The sequence below is a fragment of the Bombina bombina genome, chromosome 1 (genome assembly GCF_027579735.1).
Source record: "Bombina bombina isolate aBomBom1 chromosome 1, aBomBom1.pri, whole genome shotgun sequence".
NCBI lineage: Eukaryota > Metazoa > Chordata > Amphibia > Anura > Bombinatoridae > Bombina > Bombina bombina.
This window is the reverse complement of record NC_069499.1, coordinates 250,423,955-250,440,327: the sequence shown is the minus strand read 5'-3', so window position 1 is coordinate 250,440,327 and position 16,373 is coordinate 250,423,955. Positions and strand designations below refer to the sequence as shown.

General features: G+C 39.8%; 1 protein-coding gene across 1 annotated transcript in view; it reads left to right on the top strand.

Annotated features, from left to right (window-relative positions):
• The window catches only part of AKAP6 (A-kinase anchoring protein 6), a 418,445-nt gene that overhangs the window by 360,702 nt on the left and 41,370 nt on the right, over nucleotides 1–16,373 (top strand). The window lies entirely within an intron of this gene.

Here is a 16,373-nt window from a genome sequence, read left to right as displayed (position 1 = left end):
GTATAAGAATAGTGTACATGATAAAAGCCAAAGTTGCCTGAGATGAGTTCAATGTTTTCATATGACAAATGCTAAAAGACTGGGTGAAGCCTATTTTCTCTTACAAACCTGTTATCCTTTATTAGTTTTATTTTCATGTCCTTGTTTTCTCAGTGTCGTACTGTTCATACATTCACACGTATATCAAGAGAATCACAAATAAGACTTTGTCATTCACACAGGACACAACTCAGTTATATATTCACACTTACACACTATTATATTCACATCCATGTCTATTATATATTAACACTCTCAATAGACAGCAATAGTTGAATTATAAACCAGTAAAGCCCTGATGGAATCTGGCTATACTTGAGAATACTCAGGGCTTCAATCTGTAGAAGTCCCTCAGTTTCTGCAAAAGTCCTGTGTTATCTTAGAACTGTCCCTGCTGTTCTGCCTCATTCCAATAATTCAATTTAAGGGCCAGATTACGAGTTAAGCGCAAAATATTGCTTACTTGAAAAGGATATTTGCGCTCGACTGAATAATACAAGTGCACGCAAATGTGCGCTGGTATTACTAGTGAGGTGCAATGAGAACCTTGCGTAAGCATTGCACAGAAGCATTGTGCTCACAGGAGTGCCCTTCCATAGGCTCCAATAGAAGCCTTTTTCTCATGCCGTGTCAAAGAGCAGCAAAGGGGGTAAGTCGCACAGCTATGGGCAGCAAATATCCATACATATGTGTATTCTTATATACATATATATTTATGTGTTTATATGTGTGTATACCTAACCTAACAATAAACTACCAATAGCCCTTAAAAGTGCATTTTGTAGGGCATTGCCCTAAGTTAAACAGCTATTTTACATTAAAAAAATTACAAAGTCCCCCCAACAGTAAACCCCCCCACCTAACCAACCCCCCAAAATAAAAAAAACCTAAGCTACCCATTGCCCCTTGGCATTTGTATGGGCGTTGCCCTTAAAAGTGCATTCAGCTATTTTACTGCCCATTAAAAAAAACAAAAAAACTAACACTAACTTCAGGAAATGTACTCTAGTTCCTGAAGTCCAGACATCCATCTTCATTCAGGTGGCGAGAAGTCTTCATCCAGGAGGCGACATCTTCATCCATCACGGGGACATCTTCTATCTTCATCCCAGTGGCCCGAAGCAGAGCAGTCCAGGACCTGTGGCAACATCCAGCACAGATCGTCCTCTTTGATCGACCACCGCACACTGAAGCTTGAATGCAAGGTACCCCTTTTATATTGGGGTGCCATTGCATACCTATTGGCTGAAAATTTCAAATCAGCCAATAGGATCAGAGCTGCTTAAATCAGAGCTGATTTGAACAGCCAATAGGATTTAAGCAGCTCTCATCCTATTGGCCGGCGGTTTAGGGGTTAATAGGTTTATTATAGTAGTAGCGATGTTGGGGACCGGTGGTTTAGGGGTTAATAGCTTTATATAGTGTTGGTGATGTGGGTGGGCAGCGGATTAGGCGTTAATAGGTGTAATATAGTATTTTGCAAAATCCATAACTACTTGTCTCAGATAGCTGAATAGATCTCGGTGATATAGACCATAAGTATTTTAGCCGGACCGCACAACCTGTAATACGGCGCTATGAAAATCCTGCACACAAAAGTAATTTTTGGAGTGCGTAATGGAGAGTTGCGTTACATGCTAAAACGCTTGTGGTATAGCTATACTGCATCGACTTGTAATACGGGAGACCAGCCATTCTATGCGCAATGGCCAATTTTTCAGCGGTATAGCCTTACCGCACCAAACTGCAAAATTTGTAATATGGGTGTTTATTTTTTAATAAAGTATATTACACTTAATTTTGGGTTAATTTGGTGGACATTTATAAAATTAACCAGAGATCTGATTTCTAGTTAATTTTAGAAGTGCTAATTGCTACCGCGAGCTTGCCACTTAAAATAGCTGGTTATGTATTGCGCGCCAGCAAATGGGCACATTTGTCCGTTTGCGGATGCGCAATAAATTAGTGCTACACATGTAATCTAGCCCATTATGTACAAAAAATCTTTCTAATTTATTTATATTATCAGATTCACTTTATTTTTTTGGTATTGTTTGTTGAAACTAAGATTCTATCCATAAGAGCATTCCTAGGTACCAGGCTTAGGATTGTGCAAGTGTTTTGATGGCTATAGGGCAGCAACATATTTTATAACAATGTTATAGATTGTTGTAAACACCTGTGCATATACACACTAGGCCAAAATGTATGTCTGGGGTTTGCCATGCTTCTCGCTCAGGTGGATTGCCTGGTTTTTCGGGGCTGAACTGTACTTGTTTAGTCAGGACAAAACGGGCTGCTCCTGAAGTGGCAGTTAGCCAAAGAACAAATTATTACGCTATTGTTCATTACCTGGATTGAGTGCTTCTCTCTTTTTGTGTATACATTTATGCACAGGGGTCAGAAAGCCGCTGCTGCTACCTTTTCCTTTAGGCTAAGAAGTATCATCCATATGGCATATGTCGCAGCGGGACAGCAGCCTCCTGTAAGAATTACGGCTCATTCTACCCGTGCAGTGTCATCTTCTTGGGCCTTTAAGAATGAAGTTTCTATGGAACAGATCTGTAAGGTGGCTACTCGGTCCTCATTACATTCCTTTTAAAAGTTTTACATATTCAATGATTTTGCCTCAGCGGAGGCTTCCTTTGGGAGAAAGGTGCTTCAAGCGCTGGTGCCTTCAGTTTAGGTTTGCCTGCCTTGATTTATCCCTCCCTGTTTATGCTGTGTCCTCTTTAGCTTGGGTATTGGTTTCCCAACAGTATTTAATTAATTTGTGGACTCTCCCTGTCATTAGAAAGAAAACAAAATATATGCTTACCTGATAAATTCTTTTCTTTCTTGGCAGTGAGAGTCCACAAAACCACCCCGCTGTTTTTTTGTTATGCAGCGGCAGTTATTTTGTGTTTCCATTTCTTTTGGCACCACTATACCCTTAGTATTTCTCTTCGCTTTTCCTTTTCCTCGGCTTGAATTACTAGGGAAGTAGGGGAAGTGGGAGGAATACTCAATGCTTTGGCTGAGGTGTCTTTGCCTCCTCCTGGGGGCCAGTTGTTGTATTCCCAACAGTAATGAATGAATTTGTGGACTCTCACTGCCAAGAAAGAAAAGAAAATTTATCAGGTAAGCATACATTTAGTTTTATGTTTAAAAACCATAAATACTTTTTAGTCTATAGATATATGCTATGCTTTAAACAATATATATTGTACATGACTATGCATATCATTTAAACATTGACCCCTACACTGCCATAACCTAATACTAACTGTATAAGCTAAGGCCTTACACATAAATATTCAATATTTAAAATGATGTTTTATTATGTAGAATGCTTATTATTTGAAGTTTTGCATATAAATCAAAATTAAATTTTGTGTTTATTATTTGTGATTAAAAACAGTAAGGAAGAATTTAGCAGTGACCGCCGTGAGGATCAAACAGCAGAGAGGGTGGTAGGGGGTGGGGCGTGACGGGAGGGGAATATGGCGGGGACAGGATCGGGCATGGGAGGGGCGTGGCGGGGCCAGGTGGGACCGCTGCACTACAGAAAAAGGCCTGTGTACGCGGGCTTTAGGACTAGTAAATAGATATATTAACATATGTTATCACTAATAAACAAAACAAGCTAACATAAATACATTTTGTTTTATATGCAATACTTAAACAATATGCAATATTCATGACAATGCATTCCATTTTAAATATTGAATATCAATGAATCTACAATGTTTGAAATAAATGTATATAAATTAAAATGTAGATATTCTTGCTATTGATTGATATTTTTAAAATATATATATATATATATATATATATATATATATATATATATATATATATATATATATATATAAAAGACAGTTGCATTATAATTATAGTATTACATAACTGCATGTCTGTTATGTAATAATATAATTGTAATACTAATGACTTTTGTAACATAAATATACATTGTATACAATAATAAACACAAGAAAAAATAAATACATAATTATTTATATACAATACTTAAAAGAATATGCATCATACACGAGAATACATAATGTTTTAAACATTGTAGATAAATGCTTTATTAATCCCTAAACTGCCCTAATCTAATCACCTGGTTAGGTGATTAAGGCATACTACATGCTAAATATCAATAATCACCTAATCAATCCCCATACAGATATTCAAGGCCTAAACCGCCACTTCCCAACGCAAACAAGAACTACACTAACACCTAACCCCCCCCTCTAAACTAAACCCCTAAGTTAGATTTTTTTTGTAAGTTACTTAGGGGGTTTAGTTTGAAGGGGAGTTAATAATGTATGGTACTTGCAGTGGGCAAGTGGCGGTTTAGGGGTTAATAGTGTAGGGTATTTGCGGTGGGTATGTGGTGGTATATGGGTTAACATTTTAGATAGGTATCTGCTGTGGGCTAGTGGCACTATAGGGGTTAATAGTTTAGATGGGTACTTGTGGAGGGTATGTGGCAGTATATGGATTAACAGTTTAGATAGGTACTTGTGGTGGGCTAGTAGCGGTATAGGGGTTAACAGTTTAGATATGTACTTACTGTGGGCTAGTGGTGGTATAGGGGTTAATAGTTTAGATGGATTTTTGCTGTGCATATGTGGCGGTTTAGGGGTTAACAGGATAAATACTTGCAATGGGTATGTGGCAGTTAACGAGCTAACAGAATAGGTACATGTGGTGGCTATGTGGTAGTTGAAGGGTTAACAGGATATATTAGTGGTTAGGCACTTCAGTTATATCCCAAGGGATCCTTTACTATACTGTACATCACCAATATGGGCAGTGATGCTGGAATTTATCTATAGCCAGCATCGCCGACCAATGGTATATAGTAAACGCTCTCTTGACATAGTGGCGGATCCCTTTGGAATAATTTGCCGCCTCATAGCACTTTTGATCATCGGGTCCCAATCACAAAATATTTTTTTTGTGGTTTTTATTTCCGCTTAAGGGCCAGATTACGAATGGAGCGTATAAGGGGCTTATCACTCGTAGTTGAAAGTAAACACTATCACTTGAGCACAATTCAAGTTAGCGCTTGTCGGTTAGCACTTCATCAGAGCTCTGGATAACTGTTTAGCGAAACAAAAACGTGTCACAAAACACATTACAAAGTACAGTTACACTCATAATAACACCATCTAATAAAAATTATTCCAAAAAATGTTGCACAAAAAAGTTATAAGGGCTCAAAGAATGGAGGTCTCAGGCGTTACAAAAAAAATCAGGCAAAGGGCCTTAACATACATTTACATTCTATGTATATGTATATACACTCACCGGCCACTTTATTAGGTATACCTTGCTAGTACCGGGTTGGACGTCCTTTTGCCTTAAGAACTACCTTAATTCTTTGTGGCATAGATTCAACAAGGTGTTGGAAACATTCCTCAGACATTTTGGTCTATATTGACATGATAGCATCACGCAGTTGCTGCAGATTTGTCGGCTGCACATCCATGATGCGAATCTCCCGTTCCACCACATCCCAAAGGTGCTCTATTGGATGGAGATCTGGTGATTGTGGAGGCCATTAGAGTACAGTGAACTCATTGTCATGTTCAAGAAACCAGTTTGAGATGATTTAAACTTTGTGACATGGTGCATTATCCTCCTTGAAGTAGCTATCAGAAGATGGGTACACTGTAGTCATAAAGGGATGGACATGGTCAGCAACAATACTCAGGTAGGCCGTGGCGTTTAAACAATGCTCAATTGGTTCTAAGGGGCTCAAAGTGTGCCAAGAAACTTTCCCCCACACCATTACACCACCAGCCTGAACTGTTGATACAAGGCAGGATGGATCCATGCTTTCATGTTGACGCCAAATTCTGACCCTACCATCTGAATGTTGCAGCTGAAATCGAGACTCATCAGACCAGGCAACGTTTTTCCAATCTTCTATTGTCCAATTTTGGTGAGCCTGTGCGATTTGTAGCCTCAGTTTCCTGTTCTTAGCTGACAGGAGTGGCACCCGGTGGGCTCTTCTGCTGCTGTAGCCCATCTGCTTCAAGGTTCGACATGTCTTGCGTTCAGAGATGGTATTCTGCATACCTTGGTTGTAACGAGTTGGTATTTTAGTTACTGTTGCCTTTCTATCATCTCAAACCAGTCTGCCCATTCTCCTCTGACCTCTGACATCCACAAGGCATTGTCGTCCACACAACTGCCGCTCACTGGATATTTTCTCTTTTTCGGACCATTCTCTGTAAACCCTAGAGATGGTTGTGCTTGAAAATCACAGTCGATCAGCAGTTTTTGAAATACTCAGACCAGTCCGTCTGGAACCAACAACCATGTCACGTTCAAAGTCACTTAAATCCCCTTTCTTTCCTATTCTGATGCTCGGTTTGAACTTCAGCAAGTCGTCTTCACCACGTCTAGATGCCTAAATGCATTGCGTTGCTGCCATGTGATTGGCTTATTAGCAATTTGTGTTACCAAGCAATTGAACAGGTGTACCTAATAAAGTGGCCGGTGAGTGTATGTATATATATATATATATATATATATATATATATATATGTGTATATATGTATTTATAGACATATATATATATATATACTGTATAGACATATATATATATATATATATATATATATGTGTGTGTGTGTGTGTGTGCATTGGAGCCCTTTGCAGTTAAGTACAGGTGGCCCTCGTTTTACAACGGTTCAATTTACACCGTTTCAGAATAACAACCTTTTTTTTCAGTCATGTGACTGCTATTGAAAAGCATTGAGAAGCAGTGCATTTATTAAAATAGCCAGTAGGTGGAGCTGCCCGCTTGTGTTGCAGCAAATCCAAGCAAGCTGAAATTAATCAGTTTAACCAGACCTGAGCTATCGAGCAGATTTCAAAGGAACAAGATCTTCCTGTCTATAAATCAGTCCAGATTGGAATTCATAGAAAGAACTGTTTGCAGAAAAATGCAAGTGAAGTCTGTGTTGTGTGATTATTTTATTAGGTTTATAATGCTGTTTAGCAAATGTTTTTGTTTTTAGCATTTAAAGTCTTCATTTCAAAGCTTTTAAAAAAAAAAAACACCTTATGTATTAGGTGTTACTTATGCCAATTTTGAGAGGGGCCTGGAACCTATCTCCCTCACTTCCCATTGACTTACATTATAAACTGGGTTTCAGTTTACAACGGTTTCGATTTACAACCATTCCTTCTGGAACCTAACCCTGGCGTAAACTGAGGGCTACCTGTATATGAAAACATGTAAATATATAAATGATATTTACTGTAAACATTTCACATTTCAATGTTCTGCACATAGCAGAATATGTTCTAAGTATTTTTAAATATTCCTTTATATATATATGTATATATCTATAGCCCTATATAATCATGTATATATACTGTATAGGTGTATGTATATATATATATATATATATATATTGTGCCAAAAAAACATCTGCCGATAATAATAATAATAATATATGTAGAAATATATATTTATGAAAAAAAGAACATATTCTTGTATGTGAAGAACATTTGAATGTAAAATATTCATATTTTCATGTCAGGTTAGCGCACATGAGAATATGCGATCAGGTTCGAGCGCGAGTATGGTGTCAATTGACAGTTTACTTTCAACTCATAATACGAGCGCAACCCAACGTACACAAAAAGCTTACTTACTCGAACGGGAGCATTAATTAGCGCTCCACTTGTAATCTGGCCCTAAGTCTGTAATTAATAATAAAAAAAATAAATATAGAGTACTTATTCACAGTCCAAATTCTAAATGACTTGTACATAGTTTTGTTTGGCTGAAGAGTGAGGTTTAAAGTGATTAAAATGAGCAGCACAAAAGCAAGAATAACCCTCAATCTATACAGTGAGATATTACAATTACAAGCCAATGTCAGATTTCTTCAACTCATAGTTCACTAGCACCTGTTAGAATAGAATACATTTCTTAGATTTCCTAAATGCCTAAACACCTAGCATAGGTGTGAACCCTACTGCTGCCATGCCAATTTCAGCTAAAAATTGTGGTTGTGTTTCAAAATGTGTAAACAGGACCTCAGTTGAATGACTTCTTAGAAGCTGGCAAGTAGGGAAGTGCTCTGACTTGCCTGTGTAATAACCCATGACGATCCACAGCATGGGCAGATAAATCTAATTTATTGCTCAAAAAAATCATGCTTTGCTAGATTGACACAGAAAACAAATTTCAAGCAGCTTCTAAGCGTGGTGTTGACAATATCCGTGTGATCTTAACATGTAATCAGCATATCTTCAAGCATATGTTGGTTATATAATAAGCCAGACAGGATTTAACAATTGTACTTTTTCCTTATTCTGGCACTAAATCTATATGAGAATCCATCTAGGTGTATTGAAACAACCATTTGAGAGTATCTATTATCAATAGATGTCAAGAGTTTGGGCATACTTCAAATTTAGTTATTCCTGTTGTAAGTATCCTTCTGGGTATTGTAGACCAACAGCTAATAACCAAGCAGGTCATATAGTGACCATGAATACCTTAAAAGTTGACCAGTCAGGTCCACTCTGATGTCTGCAAATTCAGATTTTTAAATTTTGTATGTTTTTTTTTACTGAAATGATCTGTGAGGTCCATTTGTTTCTGTAAACAGTAGTTATCTTCTCTTTTTTTAATATGTTATTCAACAGCTACTGATCTATATTACGAAAAAACACTATTTCCCAAAGAGTCTTCCAATGCATCCGATAGATGTTCCAGCACAAATCTTGGTTAGCATCTGGGGCACTTTGAGCTAAACCTTGAGGTTTCCCAAATCTTTAATTCAGTCTACCTTATATAAAAATCAATTTCAGATAAAGCCTCCTAAATAACCTATTGGTCACAAAAGTTTCTCGGTGTACGTTCAAAGCTTTAAATAGTATGTCTGTAGTCAAGGTATCTGGAGGGGATGGGGAGCAAAAGAGGGCAAATAATTGTCCCTCCTGAAATGTTAATCATTATATCTAAGAATGGACACTCATTTGAATCCCTCTCCTAATGCCAATGAGTCACAATATTTAAAATGATGTGTTGGTTGCTGAACTGTTCTACAATCAACTCTGTCTTGCTGCCTATTGCCACTTATATTATTATGTTTGGGTGCTGTCTAATCAAAGGATCAAGACACAACTGATCCATTGGAATTGACTTCTAAATATTTTCAAAACAAAAAACTAAATGTACCTTTCTCTTGTTAAGTGTGTTCAGTCCACGGGTCATCCATTACTTATGGGATATATTCTCCTTCCCAACAGGAAGTTGCAAGAGGATCACCCAAGCAGAGCTGCTATATAGCTCCACCCCTCACATGTCATACCCAGTCATTCTCTTGCAAGTCTCAACAAAGGAGGTTGTGAGAGGAGATAGGAGTAACATTCTTCAAAAGTTTATTATTTTAAAATAGCACCGGAGTGTGCTGTTTGTTCTCTCAGGCAGTATTTAGAAGAAGAATCTGCCTGCGTTTTTTCTATGATCTTAGCAGACGTAACTAAGATCCACTGGCTGTTCTCGCACATTCTGAGGAGTGGGGTACCTTCAGAGAAGGGAATAGCATGCGGGGTCCCCCGCAAATGAGGTATGTGCAGTAAAATATTTTCTAGGAATGGAATTGACTATGAAAACACTGCTGTTACCCATATGACGTAAGTACAGCCTTTAATGCAGTAGTAGCGACTGGTATCAGGCTGATAAATGTATGCGCAGTTGAGTTATTTTCTAGGGACTAGAATTTAACTTTAAATACTGTTAGTACTGAAATAAATGTATGAGCCTTAACTGCAGTAGAAGCGACTGGTAGCAGGCTTAGTGATAACTTTGCATAACACTGGAAAGTTGTTTTTTAAAACGTTTACTGGCATGTTATTAATTTTGTGAGGTACTTTGGTGATAAATCTTTTTGGGCATGATTTTTTTCCACATGGCTAACGTATATTTCTGCATAGACACCGTTATATCAGGTCTCCCACTGTTGTGATATGAGTGGGAGGGACCTTTTTTTTAGCGCCTTGTTGCGCAGTTAAAATTCTAGCACAGTCTTCCTGCTTCTTCCTCTTTGATCCAGGACGTCTCCAGAGAGCTCAGGGGTCTTCAAAATTCATTTTTGAGGGAGGTAATCAATCACAGCAGACCTGTGACAGTGTGTTTGACTGTGAGAAAAGCGTTAAATCTTAAATTGATTATCCGTTTTGGGTATTGAGGGGTTAATCATCCTTTTGCTAATGGGTGCAATCCTCTGCTAATTTCATACATTTACTGTTTAAAATTGGTTGCTATAACCGTATTAGTTCATTGTTATTTCAACTGTGACAGTTTTTTTGTGTTTTTAAAAGCGCTGCAGCGTTTTTTATATTGCTTGTAAACTTATTCAAAGAAATTTCCAAGCTTGATAGCTTCATTGCTAGTCTGTTTAAACATGTCTGACACAGATGAATCTGCTTGCTCATTATGTTTAAAGGCCAATGTGGAGCCCAATAGAAATATGTGTACCAATTGTATTGATGTTACTTTAAATAAAAGCCTGTCTTTACCGGTAAAGAAATTATCACCAGACAACGAGGGGGAAGTTATGCCACCTAACTCTCCTCACGTGTCAGTACCTTCGCCTCCCGCTCAGGAGGTGCGTGAGATTGTGGCGCCAAGCACATCAAGGCACTTACAAATCACTTTACAAGATATGGCTAATGTTATGAAAGAAGTATTATCTAATTTGCCTGAGTTAAGAGGCAAGCGCGATAGCTCTGGGTTAAGGACAGAGCGCGCTGATGATATGAGGGCCATGTCTGACACTGCGTCACAATTTGCAGAACATGAGGACGGAGAGCTTCATTCTGTGGGTGACGGATCTGATCCAGGGAGACCGGATTCAGAAATATCAAATTTTAAATTTAAGCTTGAGAACCTCCGTGTATTACTAGGGGAGGTATTAGCGGCTCTGAATGATTGCGACACGGTTGCAGAGAAATTATGTAGGCTGGATAAATACTATGCGGTACCAGTGTGTACTGACGTTTTTCCTATACCTAAAAGGCTTACAGAGATTATTAACAAGGAGTGGGATAAACCCGGTGTGCCTTTTTCCCCTCCTCCGATATTTAGAAAAATGTTCCCAATAGACGCCACCACACGAGACTTATGGCAGACGGTCCCTAAGGTGGAGGGAGCAGTTTCTACTTTAGCCAAGCGTACCACTATTCCGGTGGAGGATAGTTGTGCTTTCTCAGATCCAATGGATAAAAAAATTAGAAGGTTACCTTAAGAAAATGCTTGTTCAACAAGGTTTTATATTACAGCCCCTTGCATGCATTGCGCCCGTCACTGCTGCAGCGGCTTTCTGGTTTGAGTCTCTGGAAGAGGCTATTCGCACAGCACCATTGGATGAGACTTTGAACAAGCTTAAAGCCCTTAAGCTAGCTAATGCATTTGTTTCGGATGCCGTTGTGCATTTAACCAAACTAACGGCTAAGAACTCCGGATTCGCCATTCAGGCGCGCAGAGCGCTATGGCTTAAATCCTGGTCAGCAGATGTAACTTCTAAATCTAAATTGCTTAATATTCCTTTCAAACGGCAAACCTTATTCAGGCCCGGCTTGAAGGAGATTATTGCTGACATTACTGGAGGTAAGGGTCACACCCTTTCTTAGGACAGGGCCAAATCAAAGGCCAAACTGTCTAGTTTTCGTGCCTTTCGTAATTTCAAGGCAAGAGCAGCATCAACTTCCTCCGCTCCAAAACAGGAAGGAACTGCTGCTCGTTACAGACAGGGTTAGAAAAGCAACCAGTCCTGGAACAAGGGCAAGCAGGCCAGAAAGCCTACTTCTGCCCCTAAGACAGCATGAAGAGAGGGCCCCCTATCCGGAAACGGATCTAGTGGGGGGCAGACTTTCTCTCTTCGCCCAGGCTTGGGAAAGAGATGTCCAGGATCCCTGGGCGTTGGAGATTATATCTCAGGGATACCTTCTGGACTTCAAAGCTTCTCCTCCACAAGGGAGATTTCATCTTTCAAGGTTATCAGCAAACCAAATAAAGAAAGAGGCTTTTCTTCACTGTGTACAAGACCTCCTAGTAATGGGGGTGATCCACCCAGTTCCGCGGACGGAACAAGGGCAAGGATTTTACTCAAATCTGTTTGTGGTTCCCAAGAAAGAGGGAACCTTCAGACCAATCTTGGACCTAAAGATCTTAAACAAATTCCTAAGAGTTCCATCATTCAAAATGGAGACTATTCGAACCATCCTACCCATGATCCAAGAGGGTCAGTATATGACCACAGTGGACTTAAAGGATGCCTACCTTCACATACCGATTCACAAAGATCATTATCGATACCTAAGGTTTGCCTTTCTAGACAGGCATTACCAGTTTGTAGCTCTTCCCTTCGGGTTAGCTACGGCCCCGAGAATTTTTACAAAGGTTCTGGGCTCGCTTCTGGGGGTACTAAGACCGCGAGGCATAGCGGTGGCTCCGTACTTAGACGACATTCTGATACAAGCGTCAAGTTTTCAAAATGCAAAGTCTCATACAGAGATAGTTCTAGCATTTCTGAGCTTGCATGGGTGGAAAGTGAACATGGAAAAGAGTTCTCTGTTACCACTCACAAGGGTTCCCTTTCTAGGGACTCTTATAGATTCTGTAGAGATGAAGATTTACCTGACGGAGTCCAGGTTATCAAAAATCCTAAATGCTTGCCATGTCCTTCATTCCATTCTAAGCCCATCAGTAGCTCAGTGCATGGAAGTAATCGGCTTAATGGTCGCGGCAATGGACATAGTGCCATTTGCGCGCCTGCATCTCAGACCGCTGCAATTATGCATGCTGAGTCAGTGGAATGGGGATTACTCAGATCTGTCCCCTTTACTAAATCTGGACCAGGAGACCAGAGATTCTCTTCTCTGGTGGTTGTCTCGGATTCATCTGTCCAAGGGAATGACTTTTCGCAGACCAGATTGGACGATTGTAACAACAGATGCCAGCCTTCTAGGCTGGGGCGCAGTCTGGAATTCCCTGAAGGCTCAGGGATCATGGACTCAGGAGGAGAAACTCCTTCCAATAAACATTCTGGAATTAAGAGCGATATTCAATGCTCTTCTAGCTTGGCCTCAGTTAGCAACACTGAGGTTCATCAGATTTCAGTCGGACAACATCACGACTGTGGCTTACATCAATCATCAAGGGGGAACCAGGAGTTCCCTAGCGATGTTAGAAGTCTCAAAGATAATTTGCTGGGCAGAGTCTCACTCTTGCCATCTGTCAGCGATCTACATCCCAGGCGTGGAGAACTGGGAGGCGGACTTTCTAAGCCGCCAGACCTTTCACCCGGGGTAGTGGGAACTTCACCCGGAGGTATTTGCTCAACTGATTCTTCGTTGGGGCAAACCGGAACTGGATCTCATGGCTTCTCGTCAGAACGCCAAGCTTCCTTGTTACGGATCCAGGTCCAGGGACCCGGGAGCGGTGCTGGTAGATGCACTAGCAGCCCCTTGGGTTTTCAACATGGCTTATGTGTTCCCACCGTTTCCGTTGCTGCCTCGTCTGATTGCCAGGATCAAACAGGAGAGAGCATCGGTGATTCTGATAGCGCCTGCGTGGCCACGCAGGACCTGGTATGCAGACCTAGTGGACATGTCGTCCTGTCCACCATGGTCTCTGCCTCTGAGGCAGGACCTTCTACTTCAGGGTCCTTTCAACCATCCAAGCCTAATTTCTCTGAGGCTGACTGCATGGAGATTGAACGCTTGATTCTATCAAAGCGTGGTTTCTCGGAGTCGGTTATTGATACATTGATACAGGCTCGGAAACCGGTTACCAGAAAAATTTACCATAAGATATGGCGTAAATATTTACATTGGTGTGAATCCAAGAGTTACTCATGGAGTAAGGTTAGGAATCCTAGGATATTGTCTTTTCTACAAGAGGGTTTAGAAAAGGGTTTATCCGCTAGTTCGTTAAAGCGACAGATTTCTGCTCTATCTATTCTTTTTCACAAACGTTTGGCAGAGAACCCAGACGTCCAGGCTTTTTGTCAGGCTTTGGCTAGGATTAAGCCTGTGTTTAAAACTGTTGCTCCCCCGTGGAGCTTAAACTTGGTTCTTAAAGTTCTTCAGGGTGTTCCGTTTGAACCCCTTCATTCCATTGATATTAAGCTTCTATCTTGGAAAGTCCTGTTTTTGATGGCTATTTCCTCGGCTCGGAGAGTCTCTGAGTTATCTGCCTTACATTGTGACTCTCCTTATCTGATTTTTCATTCAGACAAGGTAGTTTTGCGTACTAAACCTGGGTTTTTACCTAAGGTTGTTTCTAATAGGAATATCAATCAGGAGATTGTTGTTCCATCATTATGTTCTAACCCTTCTTCAAAGAAGGAACGTCTTTTGCATAATCTGGACGTAGTCCGTGCCCTGAAGTTCTACTTACAGGCAACTAAGGATTTTCGGCAAACTTCTTCTCTGTTTGTCGTTTATTCTGGACAGAGGAGAGGTCAAAAGGCTTCGGCCACCTCTCTCTCTTTTTGGCTTCGTAGCATAATACGTTTAGCCTATGAGACTGCTGGACAGCAGCCCCCTGAAAGAATTACAGCTCATTCCACTAGAGCTGTGGCTTCCACCTGGGCCTTTAAGAATGAGGCCTCTGTTGAACAGATTTGCAAGGCTGCAACTTGGTCTTCACTTCATACCTTTTCAAAATTTTACAAATTTGACACTTTTGCTTCTTCGGAGGCTGTTTTTGGGAGAAAGGTTCTACAGGCAGTGGTTCCTTCTGTTTAAAGTTCCTGCCTTGTCCCTCCCATCATCCGTGTAGTTTAGCTTTGGTATTGGTATCCCATAAGTAATGGATGACCCGTGGACTGAACACACTTAACAAGAGAAAACATAATTTATGCTTACCTGATAAATTTATTTCTCTTGTAGTGTGTTCAGTCCACGGCCCGCCCTGTCTTTTTTTGAGGCAGTTCTAAATTTTAATTAAAACTCCAGTCACCACTGCACCCTATAGTTTCTCCTTTCTCGTCTTGTTTCGGTCGAATGACTGGATATGACATGTGAGGGGTGGAGCTATATAGCAGCTCTGCTTGGGTGATCCTCTTGCAACTTCCTGTTGGGAAGGAGAATATATCCCATAAGTAATGGATGACCCGTGGACTGAACACACTACAAGAGAAATAAATTTATCAGGTAAGCATAAATTATGTTTTTTATTAATTTTCCACATGAAGTGTCTGCATCAGCTATTTGGGTTTCTTAAAGTGCTAATTCAAAGACTTTGATAAATGCTTCATATAATGAAAACGTGGATTCTTACATTTTAATATATGGCAGTATAGCTGGAAGGCAAAAATACTATTAAATGAGGTTGTACCAAGCTTTACTGTATTTAAGACAACTGAAATATCGCTATTTATTTTCCATTCCATCAAAGACACATCGATAAGATCATATATGCATCATGAACAACTAATTCCAGGTCTGGTTCTGTGAGCTGGTGATATTTAATAAATGAATAAGTGTAGATACATGGCATGTCCCTCAAGACAAGCAAAAGCCAAACTGACTATTTCTTGGTGGCTTATGTACACTGATGATGTGTAATGTTATATCTTCACTCTTGCTGCAGTTTAAAATCTAGTTTAAATCACTCAGGAACTTCTAACAGTTTAAGGTGCAGCTGGTAATGATTTATAGGAGTGGTTAATACCAGCAGGGAGTTGGAGTTGAATGTGGTTGAATTGAATTTGCTGATGGCAAATTCAAGTTCCTTTTTACTCTTTAAGTTTCTTTTACGGTCATGTTCCCTCACTCTATTGCTGCTCTGATTTGGTCACTTATAAGCTACATCTTGCTAATTGAATTTACTCTCTTATCCTCAGGATACTCTACCACCCTTGCCTTGTTCTATAACGCTCAAGTACCTGATGCATTTATTGTTAGTATTAGTATTTTACTCCCATTAAATAAAAAAATGATGAAGGAGCCGTAGTGTTCTGAATGCAAATCATTTTTCTTGTTAGCCAATAAAGGTATCACAGATACAATTTGTTTTGTTGGTTTTTTTTTTTCCATCTAATGGCTAACAGGGTACCAAGAAAACAATAATTTTTTTACTCACAGTAATGATACTCTTTCACACTATGAGTCATCATTCTCTCTTAAGCTGGTCACTTACATTCATGTTGCTTTCTAACATGTTTTCTAAATCACAGGTTGTCTTTCATTCCCACCTTGCTCTCACACATGGTGCTGTCTCATCATTCTGTTTATCACTTGAGTCGCCGTTTCCCATTCAATATGATTATGTCAAGCTTAATTCCTTTCACTGCTTCCTGTTG